This window comes from Antennarius striatus, chromosome 3 (assembly GCF_040054535.1).
Source record: "Antennarius striatus isolate MH-2024 chromosome 3, ASM4005453v1, whole genome shotgun sequence".
NCBI classification, from domain to species: domain Eukaryota; kingdom Metazoa; phylum Chordata; class Actinopteri; order Lophiiformes; family Antennariidae; genus Antennarius; species Antennarius striatus.
In genome coordinates, this window is record NC_090778.1 from 1,985,537 (window position 1) to 1,999,069 (window position 13,533).

Genomic DNA, 13,533 nt, shown 5'->3' on the forward strand with positions numbered 1-13,533 from the left:
TCTACTTGAAAGTAATGGCGATGCTAAACGAACCCTCAGATAACGAATCCAGGTCCATGCAAATATCCAGCATCTTGTTACCTCTGCTGATGAGAGGAAGGAAAGAAACAGGATCAGGAAAATCACCATGACAACGCCCAACTCACTCAACCAAAATGCAAAATTAAAAAATAAGCATAACTTTATTTAAAGACCGTAATTCAGGTGTAGGCTTTTCCCATTTCAGTTTTGACATTGTAATAAAAAGTGAAACAAAATCAGCAACAGTTGAACACGCTGACATTAAAAGTACTGATTGAGATCCAATCCATCCAATCTGTGCTTCACGAATTTCAATATATAAGCCAGAGTTTGGGGCTCTGTCAATGAAGTGTATGCATGTGTCAGCAGGAGCCAGAGTGCAGTGAGAGCCGGCTCTCCAGAGCAGATAGGAACCACTTAGTAGCTTCTAGGACCCCCTTCTTCCATAAATGCCCCGCCACTGAGCCGTCCCTGTTTAGGGATTCGGGAACAAGACACAGAGATTACAGCAGAGCCTCTTATCCTCAGCTTGTCAGCAGCTGAGTGATATTAGCTGTTAACTTTCTATTTTAAGGATCTAGCTGGGGTGTTCTTATCTGAAGGAGCTCCTGACAAACACAAGTTATTTTGTAGTTTTTTCTTTGCTCTGTGAGGACAAACCCTCTGTTTTTCCTCTGTATTTGCCTTTTTTCAAGAGGAGGGATATCTCTTGCTCAGAAATGTATGCAAGAGATGACAGCTCTTCTCTCTGTAGGCGGAGAGCATCGCATTAATTGTGCTGTAAATCTAATAGATTGAAGGCCTTTGCTTACAATCTAACAGTATCTAGTGAATGTGGTAATAACATCTGCAATGACACCCCATCTCAGTTTCTGCCTCCACATTCCCACTCTTTAGCTGGAGTTCACACAGAAATATCCCATAAGAACACACCTTTGGCTCCTCATTAGTTTCTGGTACTAACAGCGCCTAAAGAAGAAAAACGGAATGCATACATTTTTAGAAACCTAATTAAATACTTCTAGATGTGCATAAAATAAATGAAAGATGTAACTTTAATCCATGGGGGTGACCCTCTGCCTTGACCGGTTGTGTGAATTGCATAATGAAGCATTAAACACAGCAAAGGAGTAAATGAACGCATCCATCAGGAAAGAGTTGTTCTTAAGATGAGGTGATGAACATTGAGGTACGCAGGACCAGGTCCCGATTTCATCAACCGTGTCGCTCCGTCAGATTCCAAATGAGGATATCATTTAAAAATAATTTGATGTGTCTGTTTCATTCGTTTAACAAAACACTAGACAACCTTACAACAGAGGGTTTTTTTTTTTATTTTTAAAATCACGTTTATTCGTAAAAGCAAAATTTCAAGATAATCACATTGACACTAAATCCAAAACGGATTCACGCAAAAAAAGAATTCAGATCTCAAAAACAAATAATGGCAGAATTTTCAACAGTGTTGTGTGTTTCCTGAACAAAGAAAACATCTAACTTTTTTAACATTTATAAATCTATAAACCTCCTGGTCTGTAAAAACTGGTTGGTCACTTCCTCCTGGATTCTTTACATAATTCTTTGAGGAGTTATCTTTAAAAAAAATTCCTCGTCTATAACAGTATCATCCTCTACCATCCTGGCGGTTGTCTCTCCGGCCCCCCCAGCCTCCACTGAATCACTGAGTCCATCCTCTGTTATCCGTGTCCTGCGTGTTATTCTGTGGCTCCAGGTTGGTGGCGGACGACTATTTAACCTTTGCTCTGTCACCCGTGACCTCTGGGTGGATGGCTGGCACATGTGCTGTTGGTGAAGTGGTTGCTCTGAACGGACTGTATATGAATGACTGTCGGCTGTGCTGTCCTATTATGAACTGCTGATTTGTTCGACAAGATTTGACACAATAAGCACCATAGAAACCAAATGAATTTATAAATGTACATGCTTTTCTGGAAACAAAAGACTACCGCTAACTACCGCCATCATATTGATATCCGAATAATAAAAAGAGATGCATCTACAGAAATCAGAATTTGTCAGGTGACACAGTAACAGTATATGTAACACTGTTATATTGAAATAAAAGATTTTTTTGGAGATTTTTCCAATAACAGCACTTCTTTTGACACGTTAGACAAGGATGCCTATACTATGTATTGTAAAGCCTTGATCACACGTCGGTTAACACATTGTACTGTGCAGCATAGTTCTTTGATCGTCATGTAAAACACACAATAGAGTAAAAGGCTTTAGATGGTAAAGGCAGGTCACCAAGCCTGGAAGCATCACGAATCAGAAAGAAAAGAAAGCAGTAAGATCCTGTGATATTTATTACGTCCCTGATAAAGCCTTTTCTCTGCAGGAGCTTGGTTTTATTCAGGTATTGAATTCATAAACAATGTGTTGTTCTAACACAATGAGATTGGATAGATAGTGCTGGAGCTGCTGCGTTCATTGACATATCATGTCAGCCATCCTTACACAAGGCCATGGCATAGGAGTCTGCTGCAAAATAGTGAGCACTGTTCTACTGTCTGAGGGAACTTAACTGAAACGGCGTTTTTATGTTTCCCTGCTCTTCCACGCTTATTTCACTGATTTATGCGGACAGGCTTCATCCTCAAATCAAAACGACCTTTTTCACCATGGAAATTAGTTTTATTGTCTATTGTAGAAATTCACTGTGTTATATATTCCAAGGTTAATAATTTTCATGCCTGTTCTAGTTCATATTTAATTTGTCTGTTGGCAGCAATTTGACTTTTAAGATTGGAAAATCTACACGCATTTGGTGCCACAACTATTCCAGGTTAAAAGAATGACAAGTCAATTCAGAGAAGTCAGTGCAAAATCGTACGTTGCATTTAATTTCCACTACTTGAAATATATTTCCGAGATGTGTTCATGTAAATGTCCAGTATTGTCTGCTATATGTACATGGATGGGATAATCCATAGTATATCACACAGTATTCTTGATTTTAATACAGGGTGTACTATGATTGACACTGAAGTAATCTTTGGACAATTCACATTAATCATCCGGTTCAGAAATAATAAAACATTTGGTGCCTGCAAATATATCAACCAAGAAGAGTCAGGCAATCACCATAATGGGAGCTGTGCAGTGACACAATTTCAGTTTAGTATTGCAATACTAGCACATAACACAAAGTCACTCCTTCAAACAATATATTTTTGCAGAGTTTTTGCAGAGTCCGTATAAAAAAACAAGAAAATTCGTAATGCCAGTGACTAAATGAATAGGCTTATGTGTGTGCGTGTTTGTGTGTGTTTACATATATATATATATATATAAATAAAAAAAAAATGTCCCTCTCACCCTTGTGGGGTGGTATCTGTGTGTCATCCTCAAGCTCGGGTCCTCTACCAGAGGCCTGGGAGTCTGAGGGTTCTGTCAGTATCTTAGCTGTTCCTAGGACTGCGCTCTTCTGGACTGAGGCTTCAGATGTTGTTCCAGGAATCTGCTGGAGCCACTCTTCCAGTTTGGGGGTCACTGCCCCAAGTGCTCCTACTACCACGGGGACCACATTAACCTTAACCTTCCACATCTGTTCCAGCTGTTCTTTCAACCCTTGATATTTCTCAATCTTTTCGTGTTCCTTCTTCCTGATGTTGGCATCAGCTGGAATCGCCACATCTATCACCACTGCTCTCTTCTGCTCTTTGTCCATCACCACAATGTCCGGTTTGTTAGCCAGTAGCTGTTTGTCGGTCTGGAAGCTGAAGTCCCACAGGATCTTAGCCTTGCCGTTCTCAACCACCTTCGGTGGTATGTCCCATTGGGATTTGGGTACTTCTAGTCCATACTGGGTACAGATGTTCCTGTACACTATCACAGCTACTTGGTTGTGCCTTTCCATGTATGCTGAGCTGGCGAGCATCTTACACCCTGCTACCACATGCTGGACTGACTCTGGGGCTTCTTTACATAGCCTGCACCTTGGGTCAGATCTACTGTGGTAGATATTGGCCTCTATTGCCCTTGTACTTAGGGCCTGTTCTTGTGCTGCCATGATCAGTGCCTCTGTGCTGTCTGTCAGTCCAGCTTTATTCAGCCATTGGTAGGTCTTCTTGATATCAGCCACTTCCTCTATCTGACGGTGGTACATGCCGTGTAGGGGCTTGTCCCTCCATGTTGTCTCCTCCTCCTCCTCCTCTTCCTCCTCAGGTTTCTGCTGTCTAAGGCATTCACTGAGCAGTTCATCTGTCGGGGCCATCTTCCTGATGTACTCTTGGATTTTTGATGTCTCATCCTGGACAGTGGCCCTGATGCTCACTAGTCCTCGGCCTCCCTCTTTCCGCTTAGTGTACAGCCTCAGGATGCTGGACTTGGGGTGAAACCCTCCATGCATGGTGAGGAGCTTTCTAGTCTTGATATCTGTGGCTTCTATCTCCTCCTTTGGCCAGCTTATGATCCCAGCGGGGTATCTGATGACCGGCAGTGCATACATGTTGATGGCTCGGACCTTGTTCTTGCCATTCAGCTGACTTCTCAGGACTTGCCTTACTCTCTGGAGGTATTTGGCTGTGGATGACTTCCTTGCGGCCTCCTCATGGTTGCCATTAGTCTGTGGGATTCCAAGGTATTTATAGCTGTCCTTGATGTCTTCTATCCTTCCCCCTGGTAGGTTGACCCCTTCAGTTCTGATCATCTTGCCTCTTCTTGATACCATCCGGCCACATTTGTCTAATCCGAATGACATCCCTATGTCGTCGCTGTAGATCCTGGTGGTGTGGATCAGTGAGTCAATTTCTCGCTCATTCCTGGCATACAGCTTGATGTCATCCATGTAGAGGAGATGGCTGATTGTTGTCCCGCTTCGGAATCGGTATCCGTAGCCACTCTTTGTGATGATGTGACTGAGGGGGTTCAGGCCTATGCAGAACAGCAGTGGTGATAGTGCATCCCCTTGGTATATGCCGCACTTGATGTTAACTTGGGCAATTGGCTTGGAGTTAGTCTCCAGGGTTGTCTTCCACTTCCCCATTGAGTTCTTGATGAAGGCTCTTAGTGTCCTGTTGATCTTATACAGTTCCAGACATTCCAGTATCCACGTGTGTGGCATTGAGTCGTAGGCTTTCTGGTAGTCAATCCAGGCGGTGCACAAGTTGGTCTGTCTATTCTTAAAGTCTCTGTGTACTGCTCTGTCCACCAGTAGCTGGTGCTTGGCTCCCCTGGTGTTACTACCAACTCCTTTCTGTGTCCCGCTCATATATTGATCCATGTGCCTACTCATCTTAGCTGCCATGATGCCTGACAGGAGCTTCCATGTTGTACTGAGACAGGTTATTGGCCGGTAGTTGGATGGGGTAGATTCCTTCTGTGGGTCTTTCATGATCAGGACTGTCCTGCCTTCAGTCAACCATTCTGGGTGCGTCCCATCCCTTAGCAGCTGGTTCATCTGTGCTGCTAGACGCTCGTGGAGTGCTGTCAGCTTCTTTAGCCAGTATGTATGGATCATATCGGGGCCCGGTGCTGACCAGCTCTTCATCTTTGACACTCTTTCTTGGATGTCTGCCATTGAGATGGTTACTGGTTCTTGTTCTGGGAGGCAGCTGTGGTCAGTCCTTAGGTCCACTAGCCACTGGGCATCGGGGTTGTGTGATGCTACTCTTTCCCATATGCCCTTCCAGTATTTCTCCACCTCAGCTCTTGGTGGGTCTGGCCGGATGCTATTTCCCTGCCACTGAGAGTACACCTTTGCTGGTTGAGTGGAGAAGGTCTTGTTTATTCTCCTGGCCTCAATCTCCTTGGTGTATCGCTTCAGTCGGGTAGCCAGAGCTGTTAGTCTCTGTTTGGCAGTTTCGAGTGCTTCAGGTATGGAGAGCTTGCTGTATTTCCTGGGTGCCCCTTTATTCACCATGTTCCCCTTCTGTAGCTCGGCTAGCTGGCTGACTTCTCTCCGTGTCGCCTTTATCTTGGCCTCTAACCGTCTCTTCCATGGAGGGTATTGTTTGTTATGCCCTGTGTTGATCTTGTATCCCAGCATCTCGAGGATTACTGTTGCTGTACTGTGGATCAGCTTGTTGGTCTCAGTTATGTTCCCTGTGGGGATGGTTCTTATTGCAGCATTCACATCTTCTAGCAGATCTTCTGAAGGTACTTGACAACTTAGCTTCGGTATTTGTCGGAGGCTCCAGGTTTCCATTTGGGTCATGATCTTCCTTCGCAGGTCAGCAGCTCTTGTATTGAGGCTGTCTATGTCTCTTGGGGCTTGGTACCCAATCACGGATTGTGGGGGGGGTGATATCCCCCCGCTGACCTGGCGTCCTGGCTCCCCCTTGCCGTAGCATTGTTGTTGTATTTCATCGATCTCTAGTTGTGACAGCAGTTTTCGGTTACGGAGCTGGATAGTACAGTGGTTAAGTCAACTGACTTGAATGCAGGAGGTTGTGGGTTCGAATCCCGGTCGGGACAAACACTATTTGTCCCGGTCGGGACAAACACTATCCAGTCAACGTGAAATGCAGAAAGGGGCGTGGTCTGGAATGCAGGAGGGCGTGGTCTGGAATGCAGGAGGGAGTGGGCGTGGCTTCGAACCCCAGACATGGCGGGCACTATCCAGTGAGGGTCCTTAGGCAAGACCCTTAATGCTATACGAGCCCACCTCAAACATGAGTGAACACAATAATGACAGAGTCATACCGGCTCGGACGTCGCCCGGGTTAACAAGGTCCGCGTCAGATGCTAGGGAACCAGGGCAATCTGATGAGAAATGGGCTACTGGAACAAGACACACATATATATATATATATATATATATATATATATATATATATATATATATATATATATATATATATATATATATATATATACATACACACACACACACACACACATATATATATGTATATGTATATATAATGTATATATATATATACATACAGTTAGTCCTCAACATATGTACATTTGACTTACGAACATTCGGAGATATGAACAAATGCACGCCGCCATATCTGGCTATTGTCCTGCAGTTCCTCTTTCTACCCCAACCCCGTGAGGGGCAGCACCGCTGCGTTCATGCAGCTCCAACACTCGTCCCCCCATCTCAGAGCGTCAGGCTTCGTATCTTGTAGCTACATGCTACATGCTACAGTAGCCTACAGTGGAGCATCAGCATCAACACTGACTCTGGCTGTTGCTGTTGGTGATCCTAAAAACTGGTGGAGAGTTCCTTCAAGTGTTGTCTTCTTCTTTTCCTCAAGGATTAAATAATAAAGAGCAAAAGTTTAAAGTAAACTAATCTGGATTCAGTTTGTATCAGTCTCGTAATGGTATCTATTAATAATAATAAAAATGAGATCCTTTATTTGTCCCCGTATGATGGACAAATAAAGGATTTCATTATTATTATTACATTTTTTATTTATGTGTTTTTCTCTCTCTCTCTCTCTCACACACACACACACACACACACACACACACACACACACACACACACACACACACACACACACACACACACACACACACACACACACACATACACACACACACTCACACACACACACAAGGGGCCTATAGGCATGCAGGGATGTATAGAGGATGTTGCTAGAGCGGGTTGTCCAATGATCGGAGGATTGGCGGTTCGATTCCCGCCCCCCCAGTCATTTGTCGTTGTGTCCTTGGGTAAGACGCTTTACCCTCCTTGCCTCCAGTGAGAGACTCACTGGAGTGAATGTGTGTGATTGTTGGTGGTCGGAGGGGCCATTGGTGCCACGTTTCCGTCAGTCTGCCCCAAGACAGCCGTGGCTACAGATGTAGTTTACCATCACCAAGTATGAATGAGGAGTGAATGAATAATGGATCCAATGTGAAGTGTGTTTAAATGCCTAGAAAAGAGCTATAGAATCTAATACATCATTATTTTGGTCCTTTTTTACGTTCTTTTAATGGTTTTCTAGTGACTTTAAGAGGCCTGTGAGTTTTAGGGTTCTGCTCAGTCTCTTAGTTGTTCCTAAGACTCTTCTCAGATGTTGTTCCTGGAATCAACACGCTCTGATCATTCTGTTTCTTTCTAAAGATTTGTTCACAATTTAAACAGGATATTTTGGAGGCTAACTTCAGTTCCTCTTTATTTAAGAAGAGACAATTTCCAATACAAATATGAAGCAATCGCTGTCAGTGTGATCTATGTCAATGTTTCCAAAAAGTTTTGTATTCCCTCATTTCAATAGAACTGCCTTGAAATCTAATCAACTCTGCCTCTGTCCATAACCCATCGTCTGCTAAATTAGATTGAAATCAAAAGAGGTTTTTGAGATGTTCTGGTACCTAACAAAGTGAGAGACACACAAAAACACAGCGAAAACATAACCTCCTTCATGGAGGTGACAAATTGAGCCATTATTCAAAACATCTAATTATTTTTAACATTTGCAAAGAAGCATCAGTCCGTGATCCATGTCAGTAAGAACAGCGGCCCGACCAAAGTCCTGTAACATTACGTCCTGTACCTGTATGGGTGGAGTGGCATGTTCTTAGTTGAAGAAATTACATGCTTACAGTAATACTCCAGCACCAGACCACAGGTATGTCCTTTAATACCTGATGTGAAAGGCCAGGTCACTGGATCTGCTCTGAACTTCACTTTTAGTCCGAACACCTTCCTATGAATGAACACAGTTGCTCTCCTATGTGCTGCTGTATCTCAACAGCATGAAAATAACTTCTGTCCTTAGTTGAACTTATTATCAGTGCATCATTGGTTTCAAATTACTTATAAAATATAATTTGATTCCTTACAGTCATTGTGACTTCTGTCCTCTGTGCGCTTCCATGAGTCCAGAGGCGAACTTCTTAGATAGGATGCTGGCGTCTGGGCAACGTGACACACACACACTTCATGATCAGGTGGCTCGGCTGGAAACAGGATCTCGGCCACATAAACCACAGGAGGTTTGAATTGGGACAGGATAGTTGCACGGGAACAGAAATCACACAGAGCATCCTGTAGTCTGATACGCTGCAAAATGAGAATATGCATCATCCCTTTTGATCCCCTTCCTTTTTAAAGTTAGTGAAGCATTCTCCTTGTCCCTGGGGTGATGCCCTGACAGAGTCTGGCTAACGTCAGCTGCAGCTAATTGTCCGTCACTCATTGGTGCTATCAGTCTGATAGCGGAGACTAGACTGTTGCTCTGAGACACAGGTGACGGCCACACGATGTGTTTTGACAAAAAACAAGAACACTAAAAATCTATTTGAATATTTAATCATGCCAAACCAAACCCTGTATGACCTTATTCAGCATCACTAAAACTACTGCTGGTGTTTAGACTGTCTCCACCCACAGTGGGAACTACACGCAGTCTGGTACAAGACCCGACTTCACAATACTCCACAACGGAATCATTGACACCCCCCCACTAACAACTTAAACCTTAGTTGTTTACAATAACTAACCTAATTAAAAATGGATTCCAAACAAAGCTCACAAACTTTTATCTTAATGTTGTGAGATTGAATTTATTCCATGATATTCCAGATCAAAGCAAAGTCAACTTTATTGTCAAATGTACCCCATTTGGCAGTACAACTCAGGCAGTACAACACAGGCAGTACAACTCAGGCAGTACAACACAGGCAGTACAACTCAGGCAGTACAACACAGGCAGTACAACTCAGGCAGTACAACACAGGCAGTACAACACAGGCAGTACAACTCAGGCAGTACAACACAGGCAGTACAACACAGGCAGTACAACACAGGCAGTACAACTCAGGCAGTACAACTCAGGCAGTACAACACAGGCAGTACAACTCAGGCAGTACAACTCAGGCAGTACAACTCAGGCAGTACAACACAGGCAGTACAACAAAGGCAGTACAACACAGGCAGTACAACACAGGCAGTACAACTCAGGCAGTACAACTCAGGCAGTACAACTCAGGCAGTACAACTCAGGCAGTACAACACAGGCAGTACAACTCAGGCAGTACAACTCAGGCAGTACAACACAGGCAGTACAACTCAGGCAGTACAACTCAGGCAGTACAACTCAGGCAGTACAACTCAGGCAGTACAACACAGGCAGTACAACACAGGCAGTACAACACAGGCAGTACAACACAGGCAGTACAATAGGCAGTACAACACAGGCAGTACAGCAGGCAGTACAACAGGCAGTACAACACAGGAAGTACAACAGGCAGTACAACACAGGTAGTACAACAGGCAGTACAACACGGGCAGTACAACAGGCAGTACAACACAGGCAGTACAACAGGCAGTACAACACAGGAAGTACAACAGGCAGTACAACACAGGCAGTACAACATAGGCAGTATAACTCAGGCAGTACAACTCAGGCAGTAAAACACAGGCAGTACAACACAGGCAGTACAACACAGGCAGTACAACACAGGCAGTACAATAGGCAGTACAACACAGGCAGTACAGCAGGCAGTGCAACAGGAAGTGCAACACAGGAAGTACAACAGGCAGTACAATACAGGTAGTACAACAGGCAGTACAACACAGGCAGTACAACAGGCAGTACAACACAGGAAGTACAACAGGCAGTACAACACAGGAAGTACAACAGGCAGTACAACACAGGTAGTACAACAGGCAGTACAACACGGGCAGTACAACAGGCAGTACAACACAGGCAGTACAACAGGCAGTACAACACAGGAAGTAAAACAGGCAGTACAACACAGGCAGTACAACATAGGCAGTACAGCAGGCAGTTCAACTCAGGTAGTACAACTCAGGTAGTACAACACAGGCAGTACAACACAGGTAGTACAAAAGGCAGTACAACACAGGCAGTACAACAGGCAGTACAACACAGGCAGTACAACAGGCAGTACAACACAGGAAGTACAACAGGCAGTACAAAACAGGCAGTACAACACAGGTAGTACAACAGGCACTACAACATTGGCAGTACAACAGGCAGTATAACACAGGCAGTACAACAGGCAGTACAACACAGGCAGTACAACCCAGATAGTACAACAGGCAGTACAACACAGGCAGTACAACTCAGACAGTACAACAGGCAGTACAACTCAACAGGCAGTACAACTCAGACAGTACAACAGGCAGTACAACTCAGGCAGTACAACACGGGTAGTACAATACAGGCAGTACAACAGACAGTACATGTCAGGCAGTACAACAGGCAGTACAACACAGGCAGTACAACAGGCAGTACAACACAGGCAGTACAACAGGCAGTACAACAGGCAGTACAACACAGACAGTACAACACAGGCAGTACAACAGGCAGTACCAGATATTTTAATCATCCAAATACTCTTTTATTCTTGGACTTCAGAGTTTAAACCTTTTGCAAATTGTTTTAGTGTAGAATTAGTACCCAATCAGTCATCACCTGTGGATCTCTACATGTGCAGAATTAGAATAGTTGGCTATCTGTTCTGTAGGCATGATGGGATGTCTGTCCCGTCACAGGAGAAAGATGCTGCTCCGTCCCCTCCTCATCCAGGCAGGTATCCTGTTCTACCTTCAGTCCAGGGTCTCAGGATTGTAGCTGAAAGTCACTGAACAGAATGGAAGACCACCACTGGAATGAATGACTCTAGAAGAAGAAAATATGCACTGCTTTGAATGCACAGAGCTGTATAAACATGATAGTACAACATAGATAAAGGTATTAATATGTTTAAAGAAAACATGTCTGTTAAGGATGACAACACAAAGCGGAGGAGAAGCGAGTGTTTGTTCAGGCATCACGCTGCTGCATCAAACACTGATAGGCTGAGCTGCTGATTCTGTACATTCAGATTGTAGAAGTGACGCACAGCAACGTTTAGGAATCAATGAATCATTCATCTGAACTGTAAGAACACTAGTGATGCCTGATGTGGTGAATCACACAGCTACACTCGTGAGCTCCCACACAGGTGAGCCCCAGGTGAGCTGACTTCATCAACAGATGCTGGTTCTGGAAGCACACGTCGCCCCAAGAGGTGCTGAAACTCAGAGTCGCTAGCAGGATGCTCAGCGCGCTCCCTTTCATATCTTTCATGAACACATTAGACCAACTGCCCACCTGCACAATGTTTTCCCCTCCTACTTTGCCTTCCATTTTTCCAGCTAACTGCCCGGGACAAAGCAAAAGGTGCACCTCTAAGGTGTCCTGGCGGTGGAGAGGTTTCTCCTTCTTTATTTCGAATAGGCAAACCCTTCTCTCCACTCACACCAAGTGCAATGCAATGGGGCCCAGCTTTATTTCTCCCCGTGGGGAAAAACCTGAGCAGGGACAACAGAGAGTGGCTTTAGAATACAGGTCTGAAAGAGGGCAGCTGTAGTCTGAATGCAAGTCTGTGTGCTTTTGTGCTTTAAATGAGCATTGTCTGTCAGTCAGTCCTGTCATGGGGAGGGGGGGGTTCATCTCAAACTAAGTGTTAAACTGAGCCTTGACGTGAAAAGAAGGAAAGTGTTCGTCATTCTGATGTCAAGTGTAGACAATGTGCGCCAGCGTTGAGATCACACAAGGAAAAAACAGCAGGACTTATGTGACTCACGGAGCATAAAGTGACACTATAGGACTACAGGTGTACACATCTAAGAAGTGCAAACTATATAACACGTACGTTCATCTTTACATTGTCACTATTCACCACATTCGTTGCCATTCATGGTTTTGGCTGCCTTCTCTAGGTGAAGAGAGGAAGGTGCTTCCTTTGTCAGCCCATCCCCACCACCTTGTCCTGCATTGTGTCTCTGAAAACATAATGAAATGTTCAAGTGCCCCGCCTGGTACATCTGGTGTACCCTTCTGTGATCATCCCCTCACCACAGCTTTGACTGCTAAAGTATCAGTGATAGACTGGGTTTTTTTCTTAGGTAAAGCAGCACTTGATTAGATGTTTGGCAGACATTTAACCTGATCCATAAAGATGAGTGATGTGTTACCACTAACTGAGGAGCCTCAGATTCAGCTGCAGACGCAAATCCTCCTCTTACTGGATGAGTTTCAACAGTTGACACATCAGAAGTCATCTCTATCACAGAAAAGAAGGGAATGCTTCCATTAACGGGACGCACATCTGGACGTTGACAAGTGTCTTTTCAGTGTTCATTACAGTTACTCAACAAGGCATTCACAGACTGCAACATCCCGTGACACTCCTGAATTTAAAATTTTACCCTGACCTACTTTCATAATGGTCGTAGCAAATGAATTCTATATTGTACTATGGCATCTCATTTCAATGTTGTAAGTTGACCACTACTGAAGGTATACTATAGCAGACAGACTCAGGACAACCTACAATATTGTGAGGATCATCATCACATTTTTGTGCCTCTATTTTCCTGAAAATGTTGCTTTTTGTTTTGTGATTATATCTCATCAAATTTCAGAGATATGTACCTAAAAAGGAATAAAAGTGAAACTATAACCTTGACTCTTCAAGGTCAAGGTTGTGATCTAATTTTCATCCCCTTGCCTCACTGAATATAACGCCTCTTGTTTCGTCTTTCGATCTTATCCGGTTGCTGAGATA